Here is a 23,387-nt window from a genome sequence, read left to right as displayed (position 1 = left end):
AATTGATAGCTGGATTAATATTAATATAGAAATGGGACAGATATTAGTCGGTTCCTCTTGCAATGCACACCTTGTCGTCAGCTACTTTATCGTTGTTGATTAATTGTAATTTGTCCATACTTTTCGTGAGTGAAAACGTCCAAAATTGCGAATGCTGCCTGACGGCTCCATATGCATGTATTTTACACTTTTGATGCACATTTTGCACCTTGCACTAAAGTCACTTTATGTAATTGTTATAGGCGAGGGGAACGTGTCCGTATTCTGTGGGCTTCCCTGAATTTGTTTCGTTTATTTACTTCTTCTGTTCAATAAAAAAAAATTAAAAAGAGAATAGTGATTTATGTGCGTTTAGCGTTGCGAGGTTCCAGTCTGCGACAGAAAGCACTATGAATGTTTAAGTCTTTATTTTAAACTTGCATTACATACAGTATAAGATAGGGTCCTACAAAATGTGCAAAAAGGTTTAGGATAAAGAAGTGCTTAAAAAATATAGATTTTAGTAATTACAGAATGTACTTGTGCATAAAAAGTATGGACTTCATAGCTCAGCTGGTAACTCCCTTCCAATAGCACAGAAAAGAATACATCTGTGTCAACAGCTAAAGCCAATACTTACCCCCGAGCACCTCCCCATTTCCAGATGAACCAGTTGTGCAAGATTACATTGGTGCAAAAGCATCGCCCTGGTATGAAGACAGCTTCTTCCTTGTTTCACTTTCTGCCCCTCCCTCTGACTCTCTCATTCACTTTAGTTTTTGTCAGATAAGTCCCTTGAGGGGCGGGCTGAGGGCCCAGCCCCAGAGCATCCACCTGTCAGGGCACTGTCCATCTTGTGGACGGGGCTGTCAGACTTTCCATCCTAGGGCTCTGACAGACCTCTGACTGCCAACATGGTGGTGCAGTAACACCGTCCCGGCCCTGCCGACATGAACCTTCTGAAGGGCCTCGGACTCCTGCGGGGGTAGACCTGGCATCCCCCAAGAGAGTTTGAGGGGCCAACACTGGGCCCTGGATGGGAGGTACCCATGGGTGAGTGTGAGGGGACACTGGGTGAGTGTGATGGGACCCCCGGGTGAGTGTGAGAGGGTCCCAGATTACTATAAGTGAGCGCCTGGTGACCGCGAGAGGACCACCATGACTGTGAGGGGACCCCAGATGAGTGTAAAGGGACACTGGTGAGTGTAAGGGGACACCGGGTGAGTGTAAGGGGACCCCTGGTGAATGAGAGAGGACCCTGGGTTACTGTAAGGGAGCCCCTGATGACTGTGAGAGGACCACCATGACTGTGAGGGGACCCCGAATGAGTGTGAAGGGACACTGGTGAGTGTAAGGGGACACTGGGTGAGTGTAAGGGGACGACTTTTGAGTGTGAGAGGACCCTGGGTTAGTGTAAGGGAGCCCCTGGTGACTGTGAGAGGACCACCATGACTGTGAGGGGACCCTGGATGAGTGTGAGGGGAAAAGAGGTGAGTGTGAGGGGGCAAGAGGTGAGTGTGAGGGGACACCAGGTGAGTGTGAGGGTACCCCTGGGTGAGTGTGAGAGGACCCGGGGTTATTATGAGTGGCCCCCAGATGACTGTGAGAGGGCTACATGGCTGTGAGGGGAACCCAGGGTGAGTGTGAGGGGCCCACTTGTGAGTGTGAGGAGACATCGGGTGAGTGTGAAGCGGGGAACCCTAGAGGCACTCAGAGTGGACCCTGCGTGGGATGGCGCCCGACCCATTCAGTGCCCCCAGCACATCTTGTGTACTCCGTGTGAGGCAAGACCCTCATGGCACATCTCACCTCATGAGCGCTCCGAGGGTGCCTTGGGAGTGGTGAGACTCCTTATGTACTGCATGGAGGTCAGGCCGTCCGTGTCCAGCACCTCCTGCTCCCGGTGGAAGGAAAATCCAGGGACAACAGTGTGGGAAAAAATATTACAGGGACTTTGTCTCACCATTTCGTTTTCTGGAAACTTTCCCAGTTTGACCCGTTGCAGGCGTGCACGGGTCTTTAAAAGCCCATTTATGTGCCTTTTGTGAACTGGATAATAAGGCTTTGTTTGTGTTTTTTCTCTCGTTCCAATACCCTCTGGGTTCCCATTCTGCCTATTCCTTACATTTGTATTTTATTTTTATGGCCACAGTAGGAGAATGCATTTAGTGAAAAGGCATCTCATGAGTAGGGATGCCACCTTGCCAAAAGAAAAATACCGGCCATTTGTTGTTTAAAGATTCTGCAAAGGCCTCACCTTTTAGCACTGAATAGGTTTGTAAGTAAAATGTTATGTATTCATTTGTAACATGACTTTTCTGTCTTTTTTTCCTTTAATTATTAGTCATGGATCATTATTGCAGACCTGGGGGGGCGTGGCTTATGCGCCAATCAAGATGGCCACGTAGCTCTGGAGCTCCGCAACCGTCAACCGATGTCATTCGCCCTGAGGGAGAAGCGCCTCACTTTCTGACTACCAGACGTCAAACATCATCTTTTGTTACTGCGGTGAGCCTTCTGACATCTCTAAATGTCGCCTACATCGCCTTTTTGGCATCTTTGACGATGCAACTCGGCTTGCCTAAATAACGGCCGCCATTTTGTTTTTTATCCTTCCGTCCACCGTGTTTCCAGATGGAGAGAAACACCTTCTATTTTTGATATTGCATGTTGGATATCTTTCCTACATATAGCGGTGAGCTTCTTGACACCCATAACTGCCGCTTTTACTGGTTTTATGCATTATTTTCACCTCAACTTTTAAAATTGCATATCTCAGTATCTACTTATTAGATTTTGGGGCTTTTTGGTCTTGTTTTGTTCATTAAATGAAGCTCTGCTTTACTAACCAGGTGTGGTATCTTTTTGTGTGGTGTGTTCACTGTTTTACAATTTGACGTGTTGCACAAATAACAAATACTTTACACATTGCTTCTTAAAATAAGCCTGACTGTTCTGTGGCAAGCTACCAGTGGGTGAGCATAGCATAATATAGGGTGTGTATCTGACTTACCCTAACTAGGATTGTGATCCTGTTTGGACAGGGTGCATACCTCTGCCATGCAGAAACCCGATTTCTAACAATATGTTTATGGGGTTTACGGGGTTTGGGGTCATTGTGGGAGGAGGGATGGTAGGCAGTATAAAAAGACAGTTTAATCACTAGCAGAGTACATTTTCAGTTGGCATCAGGAAGGCTTGCAATATAATCAATATGTTAAAGGCAGTGGTACACCAGGTACAACACCTGTGCAATTGGAAGTATGATATGTGGAGCTAATTCAATGCATTCTGTAAGAATTGTTAAAATGATAAATTGGAATATTAGAGGGCGGAACATTCATAGGATCATTATAAAGTGGACATAACTATGATATAAGAAACATGATACAAGAAAAACACCTGAACTCTGGTTCAAAATCTGCTTTAGCCTTTACGTGGGGAAAACACTAATATATATATATATATATATATATATATATATATATATATATATATATATTTTTTAAACCTTTATTCAGTTTATCCGGGACACAGCTATTCAGCCGACAGCCCGGAGGTTCGGCAGCATAGGTGAAGCAACATAGAAATGCATTCACACTGAACAAACAGGAGAATCAAATAAAAGGTTCAATTTTAAAGAAACACCAACACAAACCAAACCCTTGCAAGGCGTTAAGCTTCGAGTGCACATGAGGGGTGCTCATCAGGGGAAGTCCGTCCCATTCGTCTACCAGAAACAATACTATAATGAGGGGCGGGAGGGGGAAAGCAGAGACCCACAATAGGCAATCAATCATCCACAATACGTATATAGCCGGAAAGAATGTCAAGGGGAGAGCTGCTCCTCTGGCTGATCCAGGTCAGGGGGCAGACATATGTCCCCTCTATAGTGATTCCATCGCCCCCATACTGCATGCCATTTCCGCGGGCGCCCTCTAGCACAATACACCGTCTTTTCCCTGAGCATGCACCAGTCCATATTTTCCTTCCACGCTGCCAGCGCGGGAGGCACTGCCGAGCCCCACAGGCGCGCAACATCCCGCTTGGCCACCATGTTCCCCAGGGTAACCCACTGAGTCTGTGCGTCATCAAGATCGGTAGGACCCCAGACGTTCAAGAGACAACACCGCGCCTCCGGTTGCATGACAATGCCCGTCACCTCCCCCATCACTGCATGCACTCGCTTCCAAAACTCCACAATCACGCCGCATTCCCAGATAATATGGAGGAAGGTGCCCACCATGCCACAGCCTCGCTTACATAGACCCTCCTCCGAAAAACCCATATGGACCAGCCTAGGACCTGTCACATAGACTCGATGAAGTATTTTGAGCTGCACCAGCCGCAGACGCGACGGAATCGCAACCTCCTTAGGAGAGGAAACTGCATATTGCCAGTCCTCATCATCCAGTTCGAGGCCGTCCCTAGTCCATTGATCCCGCAACCCACGAAGAAGGTCAGCCCGGACATTAATCAGCTTCTTATAGATGAGAGAGATCGTGCTCTCCGGCATATGGCCATCCAGAATTCGGTCCTCCAATGGAGAGGACGCAGGCACCTTCTCACCTTCTATAAGGACCGATCACAAGGCATGACGCACCTGGGCATAGCGGAAAAACTCAGTGTTCCCCAACTCATACTCCTTCTGCAGCTCCTCAAAGGACTTTACCTCGCCCCGAGCCAGCAAGTCTCCCACCCTTGAGATGCCGATCAAATCCCATTTCTCAAACCCTTTTGTATGCCAAAGCTTCCCAAGGATATCCGAGTCAAATAGCGGGGTAGCAAGGGTAAGTCTGCCCTTCCAACCCAGGGAGTCCGTCGCCAACTTCCACACCCGCACCGCCACCCCAGTGGGCCCCCGTAAGGGACAAGTCCAACGACTTCGTGTACAAGGCCCTGTGGTAATTACCGCCACGCAGTAGCCACCGATCCATAGCGAAGCCGGGGCTCGACGCCGAGCCATAGACGCCATGATTAATCGCACACAGCTGGGTAGTCCAGTAGTATCTGCGAATGTCCGGAAGCGCAATACCACCATCGTACCACGGAAGCGTCAACTTAGCGATCGCTATACGTGGTCGCCCATCCCACAATAGCGAGCGTTGGAGGCTCTCGACCTCTCTAAAATAACTAGTCGGGAATCAGTCAAGAGTATTCTGCAATGCATAAAGAAAACGGGGAAGAGACATCATTTTAAACAGTGCGGCGCGTCCGAGGAGAGAGAGCGGCAGCCTCCGCCATCCCGCCGCAGACGCGCCAGGGGGGGGAGCAGATTCTTCTCATATCGCAGGATGGGGTCAGTGGAGATGTAAATCCCAAGATATCGGAAGCCCTGCTGGGCGATCTGGATCGAACAGTTTCGGGGGACAGGTGGAACATCGCCACACAGTACATACAGATACGACTTTCCCCAGTTGATAACAAGGCCCGAGTTCCTACCAAAGGAAGTCAAGACGTCGCAAACCACTATGAGAGACTTCTGGGGCGAGGCGAGGTATAATAGGATGTCGTCGGCGTAAAGTGAGATACGATCCTCATAGTCGGGCGACCATCGAAGGCCACGTATACTCGGGTGCCATCTTATCCACGCTGCAAGCGGCTCAAGAGCAAGGGCGAACAACAAAGGCGACAGGGGGCACCCCTGCCGGGTGCCTCTCCCACGCTTGAACGGCCTGGAACCCTCCCGTTTACCACAACACTAGCAAGGGGACCCTCATAAAGCAACCTCACCCAGCCAACAAATCCGGGTCCAAAGCCGAACTTAGCTAGTACCGCCCACAGATATGCCCACTCCACCGTGTCGAACGCCATCGTGGCGTCAAGTGACGCCACAATAGCCGGCTCCCGCAGCGTGTCCACCCTAGCGATCACACCGTGGAGGCGCCTAAGATTCAAAGCAGTGTTACGATGAGGAATGAAGCCCGATTGGTCCGGGTGGATCAAGTCCTCAAGCACTCGGACCAAGCGGTTCGCCAGGACTTCAGCGAGGATTTTCGGCTCAGCGTTAAGAAGCGATATCGGCCGATAGGAACTACATTTGTCCCGAGGCTTACCGTCCTTATGTATCGCCACTATGGTTGCCAGTCGTTGATCAAGCAGCAGATATCCGTTCCCCCGCGCCTCCATGAACATGGCGCGCAGGTGAGGGGCGATCTTATCCGGACAAAGCTTGTACAATTCGATAGGCAAGCCATTTGGACCGGAGGCCTTACCCGAGTTCAACGCCCGAATGGCCCCCGCCACTTCATCAACCATTATATCACCATCCAGGTCGTCCCTATCTACGTCAGAGAGGCAGGGCAGAGCAATATCACGCAAGAGGTCACACGAGTCCGCAGTCGGCCTGTCCGAAACCGAGGTGTACACTACGCGGAAATAATCCGAGAAACATTGGACAATACCGTCGGGTCAGTAACAATCGCTCCCTCCTCCGTCGTTAACTCCGGCACCACTCTATTGACCTGCTCTTTTTTGTCCAACCAAGCTAGCAGTTTCCCGGCCTTGTCCCCAACATCATACAGATGGCCCTGCTGCTCCCTGCTAAGGGTCTTGGCAGCATTCTCCACCAAATCCCTGTACTCCGACTGCTTCAAACTCAGATTATGGAGCGTATCCGATTCCACCCCCTCCTCTAGGGTCTTTTCTAAAGCCGCAATCTCATCCTCAATCTGCACCACCTCGGCGTCCGTCCGTCGCTTGGCGGCCACCACCAGTGAGAGGGCCTCCCCTCTCAAAACGGTCTTAAACGCCTCCCATAGAGACACCGCCGAATCCACCGAATCCTGATTGTCCCGGAAATAGTGATCAACTGCCTTCAGCAGTGCCCTGCGCGTTTTGGGGTCACGAAAGTACCAGGGGTTAATAGGAGCAACCCTACCCCCTCCCACCCGGCCAATATCAAAACGGACCCACACCGGGGAGTGGTCAGATATGGCGCGTGCCAGATGTCGAGCCTCAGAAACTAGCGAGGCATTCGCAGCCAGGGTGAGCACATAATCAATCCGGGAAAGACTCCCATGCGCCCCGGAGTGAAAGGTATACTGACACTGAGCAGGGTGCAGGAGCCTTCAGCAGTCCACAAAGCCAAAAGTGTCCATGAAGTCAGGAAGCCACTTCTTAGCCCCCCCGGTATCCCTGGGCGGGTGCCTATCGAGCAGCCCAGAACCAACAGCATTGAAATCTCCCCCCACCACCAACAGTCCCTCGGGGAGTTCCAACAAGGCTCTGCCCAGATCCGCAAACGTGGAGGCCTGCAGGGCCGGAGGAACATATACAGAAACGAATACCAATTTTCTACCCTCCCACCTCCCCGCCACAGCTACAAACCGCCCCCTATCGTCAACAATGGTGGAATCAACCTCCAGTGGCAGTGAGGCCCGCACAAGTATGCCCGCTCCTCTGGAGCCCGATGAGAAGCCCGAGTGGGCAATGAATTTGTAGCCCTTTCTATTGAGTGCATAGTACATATTGCCTATAAGATGTGTTTCCTGCGATAGGGCAACGTCAGGCGAGGCCCGTTTCATGAATTGTAAGACGATCCCCCGCTTAATCCGATCACCCAAGCCATTAACGTTCCAGCTAATAATATTGAGGCCCCTACCCCCCATCCCCAAACACCAAGAGACCTTCACCCCCCCCCGAAAAGCCACCCCCAAACCATCCTGACAACAATTACTACGCCTTGCAAGAAAAACCCCCCCAACAACCACCCCAACACCCCATGTCCACCCCCCTCCCTGCACCCCTGCATCAGCTTACAAAGCCCCCCCAACTTGCAGTGTGCCTGTCGCCCTATCAAAAACAAATCTACAAAAAGAACCCCAAGGGAGGAAAGAACTCCTAACGGCCCTCCGCCACCCCCTCATTACTGCAGTTAGCCACAAGTCATTGTCCGGGGGAAAAATAAATGGACTCAACACACGGGGCATCACTCCTGCTCTGCCCGGTCACTGTCCTTTCCCGTGTTACAGTCCCCGCTGGTCCGCCTCCGTGGCAGAGCGTCCAACCACTCTCCGGCCATTTCAGGCGAGTCGAAGAAGAAAGTCCGATCCTCATACACCACACGCAGTCTGGCAGGAAAAAGCATAGCGTATTTTAAATCCATCTCCCTAAGGCGCCTCTTTACCCCCAGGAAAGACTGCCTTTGCTTTTGCACCATCTGGGTGAAGTCAGGATAAAAGTTCACAGAGGCGTTCTGAAAAGGAACCGGGCCCGTCACCCTCGATGCTTGCAGGATAGCGTCCCGATCCCGAAAATGAAAAATTCGGGCGACAATCGGCCTTGGGGGAGCTCCCACCTTAGGCCTCCCGCCAGGTACCCTGTGAGCACGTTCTACTGCAAAAAACTTTCCAAGGCCCTTAGGCCCAAGATGGTTCACAACCAAGTCTTCGACGAGGAGGTCCACTGAGCGCTCCTCCGAGGATTCCGGGACTCCAGTAATGCGCACGTTGTTGCGCCTGGCCCGGCCTTCAAATTCCTCCAGCCAACGGGCAGAGAGATCACTAGCAGCCCGCAGCTTCTCGACCTCCGCTTGCAGTCCCAATACATCATCCGCAAGGCCCGTAGTCTTGAGATCCAGGGACTTGACCCGCTCATTGGTTTTTGCCAAATCCGCACGGATCAAGTTAACATCGACCAAAATAGTATCCACTTTTTGTGCAAAGGCATCAAACTGTCGCCCGATCGATGTTTGCATCCCCTCTATAGCCCCCATAACATCCTGCAACGACAGCTCCGTGGCCGGGGCCGGGTCAGCTTTCTGTACTTCCAACGATTGTCCCGATCCACCAGGGGACCCCTTCTGCTGGGCATAGCGATCCATATTGTTGGACTGGGTATAACTTCCCTGCCTGGTTGTCTTGAGTTTCGGCTTGTCAGCCTCCGCTTTGGCCGACATTGCAGGCTCGAGAGAGACAATTCCGGAGAAAAGTCCCTCACCCAGTTAGCCGAGACAGGCCGGACCGTCACTCAACGACCAAGGCGGGCACGAGTGCTCCAGGTATCCGTGGAGCCTCCGGATGCGCTCTCAGGCCGGATCCAGCACAAGGCTAGAAAGTGAAAGTGAAAGTGCGACGGTCACCATCCGCTCGTTCACACCCCACTGGCCCGCTGTTGTTCAATGAGAGGCTGGGCATCTTGCCAACGCGAGCCCTTGGCATCCCTCGGATGTAGGCCTCAATCCGCCATCGTCCACAACTCCGGTCCCCGACGGGCGATTTTGGCCCGGACAGCGTCAATCGTCCCCACGATGACTCATCTGCAAGATACCGTGCATAGATGACAGGATGAAGAACAGGATAATCGACGGAGGGCGCGAGGGTCTCGGGAGCTCAAAGCTCACGCAGCCATCTTGGTCACGCGCTAGGCTCCTCCATATATATTATTTTTAAAGAGTTTTATATAGCGCAAACTAGACCCGAAGATATCGGGTATCAGAGCGCTTTACATAGCACCAGTTTCATTACACAAGAACGCCTTCATTTTTTGTTAGGCACGGGGAGATTAAGTGATTTGCCCAGGATCACAGGATGTTGAGAGTTGTTGCCAAGACTCGAACCCGGTTCCTCAGCTTCGACGTCGACTGCTCTAGCCGTAAGGCTACATCCCCTCCCCTAATGAGTCCCACTCTCCGTTCCAGGGGAGTTGTTACCCTAATCTTGCAATCCCTCAACTTTCATCTATTGATAATCCCAGAACAGGATGAGTGATAAGGTATCATAGGAAGTGGCATAAATAATTTTTAAATACTATTGAAGTGACACTGGTAAATAAATACGGCCTTAACTTTGACACTTTCCTAAATATAGGTATAGACAATGGAATTTGAAGAGAAGATGTCAATCATATGCTGAATTTGAATTAACATAGACTCACTTGTACTACTAGACCTTCTGCGCTGTCTACAATGATAGCATAAATCATGAATGCCGGTGACTTCTTGGATGTCTGGTAAGGACAGCATCCAACCACAGTACAATTATTAGCCTACTGTGCATGATGCAAGCTCAAGAATAGACCACTGTATGGTGTCTATGGGCCTGACATCCTAGATTGGGCACACTGGCATTCTACGCAGATCCTTATCAGACCACTCCCCAGTAGTTCTGGTACAGGACTGCAAGCAAGGTACCTGACATGCTGAAACATGGAGATCTAAACCAGAATTATTATTAAAGGTCTCTTTCAGGGATGAGCTGCATAAAGCAAACACTGAGTACTCGGACCTCAACCTGGTCTCTGTGCCGCGGATGACTATGGTTTGGCAGGGCCTTAAAGTGTATGTTGTGGCAAAGGGCATAGCAAAGAAAGCAGAGACATTGAAATTACTGTGAGAGTGATTAACATGGCTTAAAAAGCCTCTTAGGTAGCTGGAAAAGATTATATTCAGGATCATAATTATGAAAACTTTCCAGAATGAATGAACTATTAAACAATTGCAGGGAGGTTGCAGAGCAGGAAGGAAGATTCCTAGGAAAGCAAGCTGAGGAATTGTCTATTAATAAAAACAATTGTGCAGTATTAACAATCTGCAGAATCTTAATCTACACTCAAATTCACACATGTATACCGACCGGATGCTATTGCATTTGAAACAATTTTGATATAACCTGTTAAAGTGTGTTATCCTGGCTTATGCTATCCAGGGCTTCAATTAGGTTTTAACACCATATTGTCAAAATGTATGTCACATTCACTGTTTATTTCTGCTGCACATAGTCAAGCAAGTCATGTTTGTATATTTCTGAATGACACTATTCTTCAAAACAGCTCTTTGGCATGGACTTAGAATGCAACATTTTTCCAGGGCTCTTGCATGAGGTATTGCATTTATTCACAATGGTTCGCTGTTGTTTATGTAATTAGTTTCTTCTGACACCTCCGGAGGACATTAGGTCAGGAGGTTGGGAGGTATTCATTATTCATGTCGAGGTTAGTGCTTAGGTAGTAAGGCTGTACGATGTTTTTAAAGTCTGTATTCTGATTTTTTTATAATGTATTTTCTTGCTCACACTACGATTCAGCAGATTTCATACTGTTCTATGGGGAGATGTCATACATAAATGTCCGATTTTGGGAGTGAGCCTGAAGTCCTTACCTACGTCACTAGTGATGCTGTCTGAATTCTTACTGATTTTTCTGCATATTTGGAGCTTGGGACCATAGGCATCAAGCATTTTTTGCCTTCGCAAATGGTCAATTCGCAGAATCGGCCATTTACGAACACAGAAAAATGCCTTTCTGTTGCAGCAAACTCTATTTTGCGATTTGGTAACCTAATCACCGAATCGCAAAATGGGTTTGCGATTCCCTATTAAGAAAGGGCGTGTTTAGGACATCCAAATCGCATCGGTATGAATGAATGTTTTGCGACCGAAATGCGGTTGCAAAACATTCGCATTTTACCACCTACTTCAAGTAGGTGGTAACCAATTTGCAAATGGGAAGGGGTCCCCAAGGGACCCCTTCCTCTTTGTGAATGTCTGTAAATGCATTTTCTAAGAGCAGGCCGTGGTCCCACGGACCACTGCCTGCTCTTAGAAAATGAAAGGAAAAGTTTTCATTTTCTCTTTTGCAAAGCATCCTGTTTTCCTTTATTTAAAAGCAATCATGGACATGGTGGTCTGCTGACCCCAGCAGGCCACCATCCCGCTGATTTTTGCAATTCCTAGGGGGTCACAAATTGTGTGTGACCTGCCTCATTAATACTCATGAGGTAGTTCATTTGCGATCCCCTAGGAATCGCAGAAAGTGTTAAACACAATTTAATGCATTCCATTTTGCGATTTTCGAATTGCGAATCGCAAGAATTCGCAATTAGAAAATAGCAAAATGGATTGTTGATGCATCTGGCCCTTGGTCTTTTATGGATTTTGCCTATTACTATGTACTGTTCAATTAAAGAGAGCTTTCACTGCAAGGACTTCATGCAAATAAATAGCATTAGTTGCAATTGCACACCATTCCTAATCCACCCAACCAGTGGACGTGTTTTTGTAGTGTAAGTTTTAGGAGTACAGCACATGCACAAAACTAAGGCCTGTAGACCGGAGGAAGGAAGAACACCCAGTTGAATGTTGTCCAGTACACTTAGAAATATTACATGCATTCACACCACCGTGGGATCGGTCTAGAGACAGTACTACAGTGCAGCAGATGTGCAGACTATCTTAATGATATCACACTTGCATGATATGAAAGGATTTACTAGAGGTAATAATGTATCTGCAGAGTGATGAGGTACCCTGGGAGTCCTGCCCCTGGGCCTGCGTTACCCCACATACCTGTCTGGTGTACTGATCTGGCAAAACCAGCCTTTCCCATCCGTGCCATGTGCCTTGTTCTTCGCTGGACAAACAAGAGCATCAGAAATTTCCTCAAGTGAAAAAACAATATATGAGACCCAGTCCAATAATCCTGGGACCAGATCGGAGGCAGGAGTACAAATAGCGCTATAAACCCCTTTAAAATGATTAACCCACATACCAGGTGTAGGAAAGTAGGATCTGCTTTCATGGTCATCCCACTTTTTGCTGGTGTCATTTTGTTTTTCCGACTAGTCTGACTGTGTTCCTGCTAACTAAGACTCCAGTCTCTGTGCTTCCTCCCTAAATTGGACATGGTGAGTACTTAGGTACACTCCAGATTGGCTACTGGTGTATCCTTGTAGGTCCCTAGTATATGGTACTAAGGTACCGAGGACATAGGTACACCAGCGGTCTCCCATGGGCTGCAGCATGTGTTATGCCACCCATGAGAGACCACTCAAATAGGGACTCTCGGCTTGCCATTGCAGCCTGTGTAAGCTGGTGCTAACACCACTTACGACAGATATAGGTTTCCCTACATCTGAGGTCACTATCCTAAAAACCTACAACACCCCTAAAGCAGGCCTTTCATTCCTGAAGGCAAGGTGCTGGGTTCTATGTGTGAGGGTGTCTCTGCATGAGCAGGGCACCCCTACAACCTTTGGAGTCCATTCTCCTGGGTTGTAAGTTCATTAGCCTTTAAAACATATAGAGTGGCCATGCGTCATTATGCGATGACCAACTCTAAACTGGCTGTAACAAACCCTGTCATGTTTGGTATCAAACATGTTGGAATCATACCCCCACACCATAAACGGTGTGGGAAGTATGATTTCATGCACTGTAAAGCTCCTTCTGAAGGCTCTTAGTGCTCCCGGTACCAGTCTTCCAGACCTGGACAGCAAGCTAGGGCTGCTGCCGATCCGAGACACTATTCTGCCCTCCTGCTGCTGAGCAAAGCTCGAGCAGGGGAAGGCAGAACAATAGGTATCCTGTCACAGGGAGGTGTGACCACCTGCCAGATAGGGTTTAGTGTATTGGGACATGGTGGGGGCGCTTGCCAGCACTATGGAGACTGCTTGAATGGCACATATGGTGCCCTCCTTGCATACTCCAGTTCCAACCAGTTCAGGGAGTCATTGGCTCATGCTCTGGCACAAAACAGGACAAAGGAAATGGGAGTATTTTCCCCACTGTCAAGCCCCTCCTCTGGGAGGGACCCCTGAATTGTCCCAACCCTTTCCGAAGGGTACTTAAGGGTGTACCTGTGGGTGGGTCCCTGGTTTCGTCATGGGACACGATTCAGATCCAACTTCACTTCATCTTCGACCATCTGGACACTCTGGACTTCGCTTGTGGAACTGAGACTGCAATTGGGAATACTCCTGCTGCTCCTGGTCTTGTTGTCCTGCAAGTCTGCTGCAACGTCTCTGCTCGTGCTCCAAACAGGTTCTTCACAGGACCTGTGGACATCCAAGACACCTGAAAGAAGCTCCCTTGGAGTGAAGGAGTCCCTCCCCTGAATCCGCAGGCACCGCTATGCAGTTGACCGGTCTGCTGATCCTGGGCTACCACAGACTCCGCAAAGCTTCACAACAAAGGTGGTGGTTCTGCAACTTCCTCTAGGCCTGCACTGTCTTCATACCAAGTTTGAGGCCAGTATCCCATGTTGGAATCGCCATAACCAAACTCCTGGGCGCTGCGTCGACTTGCCGTTGCCAAGGCATGTTGACTCTCTCCTCCAGAGATCTCTGGGCTCCAAGAAGCTCCAATCTCAAGCATCCCCTTCAGCCAAGATCTTCATCCTCACCACTTCCTTTGCACCATGGGCCTTCATCATTGGTGAGCTGCTCGAGGTCCTCTTGCGACTCATGTGTCTCCACCTGTGGGTCCTCTCGAGGGTCTTCTTTGCTTCTAGTGGGCTCCCCTACTTATTACGGGCCTGCTCTGACTTACCTAGTCATGGTGAGTCACTTGGACCTTGCTGGTCCTGACACTGCACCTTCTTCGATTTCTGTGCCTGTTGCCGTTGCCAAGGCTTGTTGGTGCCCCCGCTGGACACTGACCCCCTGGCTCTTGACATGACGTGGGACAGCGTGTGAATGGCTGGTGGTCTTCCACAGTGTCTCTTATTCCGTACCACTGCATCTTCAAGAACACCGTAAACCATCCTGCATCTATCGACATCTGTGGGCATTCGTCTTCTGTGCCTCCTGGTCACTTCTGAGTGGCATACACTCTGTCACCTCTGCTTGTAGGTTCTTCACAACTTGAATCCACCTTTGGATTCCACCGGACTCCTTCGTCTTCTTCTCCAGTGGCATATTTCCTTAAGTCCTCTATTGTGGTCTACAGCGGTTTCCGACATCACTTGACACCTATGCACCCGGCTTCCCTGGTGTAGGTATCCTAGTTCCTGGGGAATCCGCGGGTGGGGTGACTCTCTAAACTTCCATCTTCCATGAGGTTTCTTCATGGTCCGCAGGGAAGGGCCGTACTTCTTTAAAATTGCAACCGTGACTTACCTCTTGACTAACATTGAGCACGCAGTTGTGTTCCCACTCAGCACACGACTTATGTGGGGCTCCTAGATACTCACCTTGTGTGGTTTCTTCTACGTCTTCTGAGTCCAGTCTTGACTTGAGTCGTGGTTCGCATACCACTATTTTAGTATATATTTGTTCTCCCCCTGGAGACCACTGTGTATTTGTGTTACTTACCGTTCTATTTCCTAAGTATTTGTGTGTACTTTATGTTAATCACCGGGTAGGAGATATTGCAACGTATTAGTGAGTGTCTGTAATATAATGCATATTTTTATAACTACACTGTGTGGTTCTTTTTCCCTTAACCTATACCATAATATTAAGTACTGGTAAAACAAGCTGCTTTACACTCCTTCTGGACTAAGCCTGAAGGCTGCTCTCCACAGCTACCAATTACAGAGCTTTTCAAGGTTGTCTAACACCACTAAAATCGGGAGAAGATGGCGGCTGGCTAAGGAGTCCAGTCGTGAGCTCCGAGCCCTCTGGAGAAAATACATGCTAAAAATTAGCAAATAAGCAAGCCAAGTTGGAGAATTACGAGTGCGAAGTCGGCTAAAACACTTGGGCAAAGGAGCAGACTAATTTAATGGAAAGATAGGAAAATTACTACCTGAGTGGAGGCGGAGGTCCGCGGGGGTCGTACGAAGGCTCTTCTTGTATCGTGTTGCCTTACTGCTCGCGGTGCTGTGGGCGAGTCCAGAGGCAGAGGAGGAGGTCGGAGAAGGTCGAAACTGCGCCAAAAAACAAAAGTAGAGCCGGAAAGGGAGATGTGCAGCAGCACGATCGCATCCAGCAGTGTGTGGGCGGTCACGGCATGCCGCAAAAATAGGAGCGCCGCCGCAAGGGTCCCGCTCAGACGCAAAACATCGGCTGAATCAGGAGGAGGAATGAATAGCCCCTGTCACCTCCCTGGCCCAGATGAAAGCGCACCAGCAGGGAGCCCGGAACCACGATCTCAGTGTGAGAGGGCGAGTGAGAGGGGAAGAGGGGCTTGTCACTTTGCATGGGGAGGTCAGGGTTTAAGCTGTATTGATAGTTGTATTAAAAGTGCAACTAAAGTGGAGGGCCCAAATGTTTTACTAAATCCTGAGATATTGAATGAAGTAATTAGTGTTGTGGACTGCAATAAAACTGCTATCTTGCCCCCCATACAACCCCCAGGAGGCACAGGGTAGGAAAAAGAGGGTGAGGAAGGCTACTGTTTAAGTAGCAGAAAGCTGCCAGCAAAAGAATCACCGATTTTCAATAAAGAGAGATTGAGTATAAACACTGTAATCCCAAAAAGCACGAGAAAAATAAGGAAACATACTGCAGTAGCAGGATCTCAACCCCATCCGTTTTGAGCCTGAAGAACTGGGTATTTTAAGCCCAGCGGTGCAGGGGAACACACCCTATGACTTCGGGGTTCTTCCTGTTTCAGACCTACAGAAACACAGAATCTTCTGGGTGAAGTCAAAGATCAGTTTATTGGCTGCAGACCAATTACAGGCGTCCAAGAAGTACAACAGCGTGTATGTTCTTAGGAGACTGCTGAAAATCACAGAAACGGGCTTCTTCTTAAATACAGAATATCCTGCCTCAGGCATACATTCCTTAGTTTACGATATGGCCATTACATGTATACATTTCAAACGAAAAGGCAGAGTCATGATGACCATCCCACATTCCAGTTAGGCCAGCCTGCAATTATTTACACAGCAAGGCTCAGATCCCACATCAGATATCGATAGGCCCCAATAAACATGAGCATCTCCTGTTTGGAAAACAAGCCATAAAGCAGGAACAGTCAGGTGGGAAAGAGATTAGCTGGAGGCTCGTGTAGGATGAAAAGACTTTATGGTGTGTCAAGCCCTGATGCTAATCACAGGTGGCCAGAGGACGGGGAACTCGTGAGACCAGTTTGACCTGGGGCAGCGGAGCCAAGCTGCCCAGGTCACAGAAAAGTCAAGGAAAGGCACATGTGCTCTAAAAGGCCCGTATTGGCTTCATGCTATATAGCCTATGTGAGGGCAACCATAAGATGGCCACCGATACAAAATGGAACCCACGTAGTGATGTGAAATAGCGTATACACAGTGCATTCATAGCTAAAACGTTACAAAAAGCACTTGTACATACCGCATTAACCATTCGTGGTTCACTAATACTGGGATAGACAGGGGTAGGGCCCTGCCTCCTACGCGGTCCCAAATTCTAAAGTACGACAGACCCTCCTTTTGCCCTTACATAGGCAATAACTATACTAATTTCAATCCAAGTCTAGGTCAATATTCACGAAGTCATGGAGATGTTGCTGTAGCATCATCCTATTACTTAGCTCGTCCCTCCATACAGGTTTCCTTACACATAATGTAGCACAGAGGCCACACATCGCAGGAGCACACTGTATGCACAGACAGAACAGGAAAAGGATGGCTAAGATCATTCCAATGACCATCAGAACTTTCCAACCCCAGGCAGATATCAGTTCCCAGAATCACCCCACCAGTAACCAATCTCTTTATCCACGTGTATGGACTCAGATATTTTATGCAGTTTGGAGATGGCTTGATAAACTGTTGGAGCGTTGTCTGGTATGAAAATGCAACAACTGGATTGGATAACCTTACATACCCCACCGCGGTCTGCAAGTATGACGTCTAGAACCATGCGGTTCTGCAAAGTCATGAGGCGATCCGCTTGGAGCTCAGCTGTCAAATTACCAAGGGCACCAGCCGTAACATTAACAGTGGATTCAACCACACGAGTCAGCTGTCTCAGGTTCCTACTATTGACCATAGGTCCCAAAAACGGCAGGAAACCCAAAAAGAAATCTCCCGCTTCCTGACCGGCAGTATCCTCCTTACTAATCACGCCTCTCACAACTCTGGTCTTGTCATAGTCAGAGGCGGCAGTAAATGTTGGCGGTAGCAGATTTGCAATATAACATGTGCCCGAGAAGTCAGGGGGCAACCATGTATATGCTCGGTCATTGCAGATAAAATATGTACCCTTGGCAGCCAAAAACGCAGGGGAAAACTGTGACGGAAAAGTGTACGTTTCAGTACAGTCACTTCTCCCCAGTTGAGCTCTAGGATTCTGACCATTACCTTGCAAACAGAACCGACCTATGTGGGGTACGACCCAGATTGGGGATGAGATTTTCCGCTGTCTTTCACCTAGACTAATACTATACCCCGTCGCGTTCCACCCTACATAGGCTCTCAATTCTTCTTTGGGAATAGATGAGTATGCGTCGATATCTCTGCTCATATCGGAAACTCCTTTCATTAAAGCTTTATTATTGGTGCTAGGTCTGATGGAACGCGGTTGTCGCGGGGAGTACGCATCTAGTGCATAGAGAAACATGGTCTGGAATGCCCATGACGATCCATTGTAACTATACGGCAGCACTAGATAGGGAATACCCTTATTAATGGTATGTGGCATTAAACCACACACCCAGCAATAGTTGGTGCTGGTGCAGGAGCTGAATAAACGAGTTATTCACAAACTCTGATCGTCTAGCTTGTTCATGTTCAGGCAGAGGGTGAAAAGAGTGTGAGGAGATAGTAGGAGGAGGTATAGGCTGTACAGTGGGTGCAATGGGCTCTTGAGAGGAGAAGAATACAAATCCTACAGTAAACACTATCATACTACATAATACAAACAGGCATAAAAATACAAAACGTTTGAGCTTCATTATTTTACACATTCTTGTTTTAAAGTTCATTTCCTCAGCGGGTCTCTCCATCTTGAAAAACTCCATCCTCTAATCGTGCCGCTCGCGGCGGGTGAGTATCTTCTGCTAAGGAGTACGCCTGTCAGAACCAGGGAACGCCCTAGACCAACCAGAACCGTCGACCTAACGTCTTCGGCCTGTACCCCGAAGTCTTGGCACCGCGACCCTGCGGCTGAACCCGGATGGTGGTTCGAAAAACAAAAATCAAGAAAGTCCTTCAGATGGGAGAGCTCTGGTCATCAAAAAATAAACAGGTAAAAGAAAAAGAATATTTATTTGTCCATAGGCCTTGGTCTTAGATTGTAATGGAGACGGCCAGGTACTGTTTGATCTTGAAACAAGAGTTCAGGCTCTGTAGTGTCCAATCGAATTGACGGTGGCACAGCTTCTTGCAAAATATCGTCACTTTCCTGCGCTGAAGTTGTGCCTTTTATGCGTGCATCACTGAACGGCACAAAACGAGGTACAGTGTCTGTTTCAGAGTCAGCGATGCCCTCCTGGACCCACTGGTCATACGGCAGAGGCAAAGGGATCCTCTTCACGTGGGCGCCGTGGATCCAGTTCCTTTTCCCCTTTACTCGAACAGCTGATCTTGTGGATAGGAGCACGAGATGAGGACCAATCCAGCAGGGCTCATCGTTGGTTTTCCGCTGGAAGTTTTTCACAAGGACCCACGTGCCAGGTTCGATAGGGTGTCCATGAGCTTCAGAAGCCGGGGGGAGAGTATCATGCACCTGTTGGTGTAAAACACGCAGTTTAACCGTCAAATCATACAAGTAATCATGCAGTACTGGGTGTTCGATTTCACAGAATTTTGTCGGTCTTGGCACACCCCATACATTGGCCGGGCGGCCAAAAACGACCTCGTAGGGACTAAGTCCCACTCGTGAGTGTATGGTCATTCTGGTGGACAGGAGTGCTAGAGGCAGAGCGTCAGGCCATTTAAGACCTGAGCTCGCTTGAATTTTGGCCAGTTTGAGTTTTAGAGCACCATTGTAGCGCTCTACTAATCCAGCTGATTGGGGGTGATTCACAGCGTGAAATTTCTGCTTAATACCTAGTCCCTCACACACATTCTTCATCACTTGGCCCACAAACTCACTCCCATTATCACTCCACACCATTCTTGGCATTCCAAACCTAGGGAAAAATTTCTTCACAAGGGCTTTGGCTGTGGACAGAGCAGTGTTATCTTTTAGAGGATAGGCCTCTATCCATTTTGAGAAAGCGCAAACAACCACCAATACATATTTCAGGTTGTTGCATCTTTCCATGTGGATAAAATCCAACTGCAAAACTTCAAATGGATATGATGGAGGCGCAAAATGACCAGCTGGAGTTGGGGTTCCCCTACCAGGGTTGTACTTCAAGCATACCATACAATTCTTGACCACATTCTCCGCACACTTAGGAATTCCAGCATTCTGCCATACTGGAGCCAACAACTTACAAATTCCTTTCGTACTGATATGTGCCATTCCATGCGCCATAGTAACCACTGGAAGCACATATGCATCAGGTAACAACCATCGCCTATGTTCTGACAAATCAATCCAACAACCATTCTCATCCAACTTACCCATACTTTCTCTCCACTTGCTTAATTCTTTCTCTGTGGCTTCAGCTTGAAGGGACTTTACACTCTCTATTGTGTTTTCACACATTCCAACATCACCAACCCATCTGGCAGGGCCTGCAACATACATTCGAGTCTTTACATCTTTTGCTGTTTCTTTCGCGACTTCATCAGCAAACGCATTACCACGACCAACATCATCAGTGATTTTCTTGTGCGCACTGCATTTCATAATCGCAACTTGTAACGGTAGGGTCAGCGACTCAAGGAGATCATTCACCAACTTGCCATTCTGAATCTTAGCTCCATGCGAAGTCAGGAACCCACGTTCCTTCCACAATCGCCCAAAACTATGAGCCACGCCAAAGGCGTACTGGCTATCCGTATATATGTTCACTTTCATTCCTTCAGACAACACGCATGCTCTCGTAAGGGCAATCAATTCTGCTGCTTGAGCCGAATTTTGTGGCACACGTGCAGTTTCCACAATCGTGTGCAAAGTCGTGATAGCATATGCAGCAGTCGTATCACCATTTGGAAGCTTGAAACACGAACCATCCACCCATAAAGTACCATCACACTCAGTCAGGGGAGTATCTTTAAGATCTACTCTCCCTTTCGTCTCTTCTTCTGTTCTGAATAGACAATCATGTTGCTCTATCTCATCTAGGTCTGCTGGAATTGGTAATAGTGTAGCTGGATTCAACGTGTTGCATCTCTTTATGTGTATATGATTTGCTAACAGTGTCAGCTCATAACCAGATAATCGCGCACTAGTTAAGTGCTGTGTCTTGGTCCTGTTTAACAATGTGTCCACAGCATGTGGAACCATAACAATCAATGTATGATCCATTACTAGGCCAGCAGACTGTCGAATAGACATAGCTGCGGCGGCTGTGGCTCTCAGACAACTTGGCAATGCCCTCGCTACCGGGTCCAAGGTTGACGAAAAATACGCGAATGGACGCGGTCTGTCGCCAAAAGGCTGTGTTAACACTGCTAATGCGCAACCATCTTTCTCATGAACATACAATGTAAAAGACTTGCTGTAGTCAGGGGTACCCAACACAGGAGCTGAACATAATGCATTACGCAATTCCCAAAAACTTTTCTGACACTCTTCAGACCATGGGATAGGATTCGGTGTGTCTTTGCATGTTAATGCTAACAAAGGTTTTGCCAACAAGGAAAAATTAGGAATCCAATGCCTACAGTATGAAGTAATGCCCAAGAAAGCATGCACTTCTCTCTGTGTTCTTGGCACACTCAACTGTGCAATGGCTTGAATTCGTTCTGGGGTCAGTTTCCTTCCTTCCTTCGATAAGAGATTACCTAAGTAGGTCACTTCTTGTCGACAATATTGCAGCTTTGAGAGAGACACTTTGTGATGGAAGGCAGACAAATGACGCAACAATGACAAGGTAGCATTTTTGCAAATCTTTTCAGTATCCGCGGCGATTAGTAAATCGTCGACGTATTGAATGAGGATAGCGCCACTGGGTAAAACCAGTGCATCAAGCTGTGCTTTTAAAGCCTGACTGTATATTGATGGATTCTCACAGTAGCCCTGGGGAGCGCGTTTAAAGCGGAAGCTTCGGCCTCCTAAACTGAAGCCAAAAATGTCTCTGCTCTCCTCTGCAATTGGGATGCTAAAGAAGGCATTCTTCAGATCGATCACTGAGAACCATGCAGCAGATGCTGGAATCATAGTTAACAAGGCAGTTATATCAGGGACAACTGGAAACTGTGGCACAACAATCTTATTAACCTCTCTAAGATCAATCACAAATCTGTAAACAGGTGGCTGTGAAGGGTCCGTTCGTTTTAAGACAGGTAAAACAGGACTATTGCAAACGTTGCCTCTTGTCTCTTCAATTACACCCTTTTTAATCAAATCACTTACAATTGCTAACAATGCTTTCTGACCTTCATTGGAGATCTTGTACTGGGGAATACGTGGCAATCTGACATTGGCTTTTAAAGTGACCACATATGGCGGTATTTCCAAAAGACCCACATCATTGGGACCAGTAGCCCAAAGGACATCCGGAAGGGATGACAATTCAGGTGGCATTGCATTTTTAGACAAATACATCGGGGAAATCACTTTCTTACCTAATGTAAGTTGTACTCCTGAGGGAGAACAATATAGCGTCGCATGCAATCTTTTTAGCAAATCTAATCCCAGCAAATTTTCACCACAACCTGTTGTTAGAATGAGGGGTGCTTTTAGCTCACACGGTCCAACAGAAAGTGACATAGGACTAGAAATCGGGTTCCTAACTGGGGCGCCAGAAAAACCTACTGAGACATTCATTTCGCCAGACAAAGGCGCGCCAGGGAGTTTTGAATGCATGATTGAACTCTTTGCAGCACCAGTATCCAGCAGAAAGGGCTCCGTTACATTTGCTGTAGTTACTTTAACATAAGGTCCGCTCTGATCCACTGGCACTGAAACAACTCCCTCTCTCTGTCTACGGTGGTCCTAGTAATCATCATCTTCTACATTGTCGTCTTCTGCATAATAATCATTATTGTAGTACTGAGCTGTATTACCAGTCGCATTGGCTTGCTGATCAAAGCTATTTATGGTATTTTGAGGCGGAAGAGTACGCGCGTTCTGGGTAACATTTCCACGCCCTCTGCCTCTAGGAGCTTGCTGACCACCTCTACCTCTTGCGCCATACGCATTACTGTTACGCTGCATTAATTTAGGGCAACTATATTTAAAATGACCTTCCGCTTTGCAATATGAACATTGGTTGGGACCTACAGGGATTCGTGGTTGATAATACCCGTTCATTTGCTGATTACTCTGAAACTGTTGGGGCTGCTGATAGATACCTTGTGTTTGCCTATAGTTACTCTGTCCTCCACGTGGCGGATAGGCCTGCTGCAAAAGGACCTTTGTCTTTAGTTCCTTCGTTTTCTTATCTGTTCTATCCTTCTCATCTTTGTCTCTATTCTCATAATACTGTGCAGTAGCCAGTATTTGCGCTGAAGAGGAAACAGCCCAAGAACTTTCTGAATCTTTTAATTTTTTACACAAGTCGGGAAGTAGATTCTGCATACATTTATCAACAAATAACCGTTGGCCACCTTCAGTGCTTATGTCTTGACCACTGTGGTCGATAAACGTTTCTTCAAACCTGGTAAAGAAATCAGACACTGTCTCATCTTTCTTCTGTTTACATGCGGATAGTTTATCCCAATTTACGCGCATCGCAGGCATTATAGTTTTCATGTAGGTAATAATT

The 23,387-nt window shown here is 48.0% G+C and overlaps 1 long non-coding RNA gene across 1 annotated transcript; it reads left to right on the top strand.

Moving 5' to 3' along the window:
- Window positions 1-855: 855 nt before the first annotated feature.
- LOC146869796 (uncharacterized) lies at window positions 856-2,827 on the top strand. The gene is made up of 2 exons (XR_014966567.1): window positions 856-1,032; window positions 2,324-2,827. It is a non-coding gene; the product is annotated as an uncharacterized LOC146869796 (long non-coding RNA).
- The last annotated feature ends 20,560 nt before the right edge of the window (window positions 2,828-23,387 follow it).

The sequence above is a fragment of the Triturus cristatus genome, chromosome 1_1 (genome assembly GCF_964204655.1).
Source record: "Triturus cristatus chromosome 1_1, aTriCri1.1, whole genome shotgun sequence".
NCBI lineage: Eukaryota > Metazoa > Chordata > Amphibia > Caudata > Salamandridae > Triturus > Triturus cristatus.
Note: the sequence above shows the minus strand (reverse complement) of the source record. Positions and strands in the feature narration are given on the sequence as shown.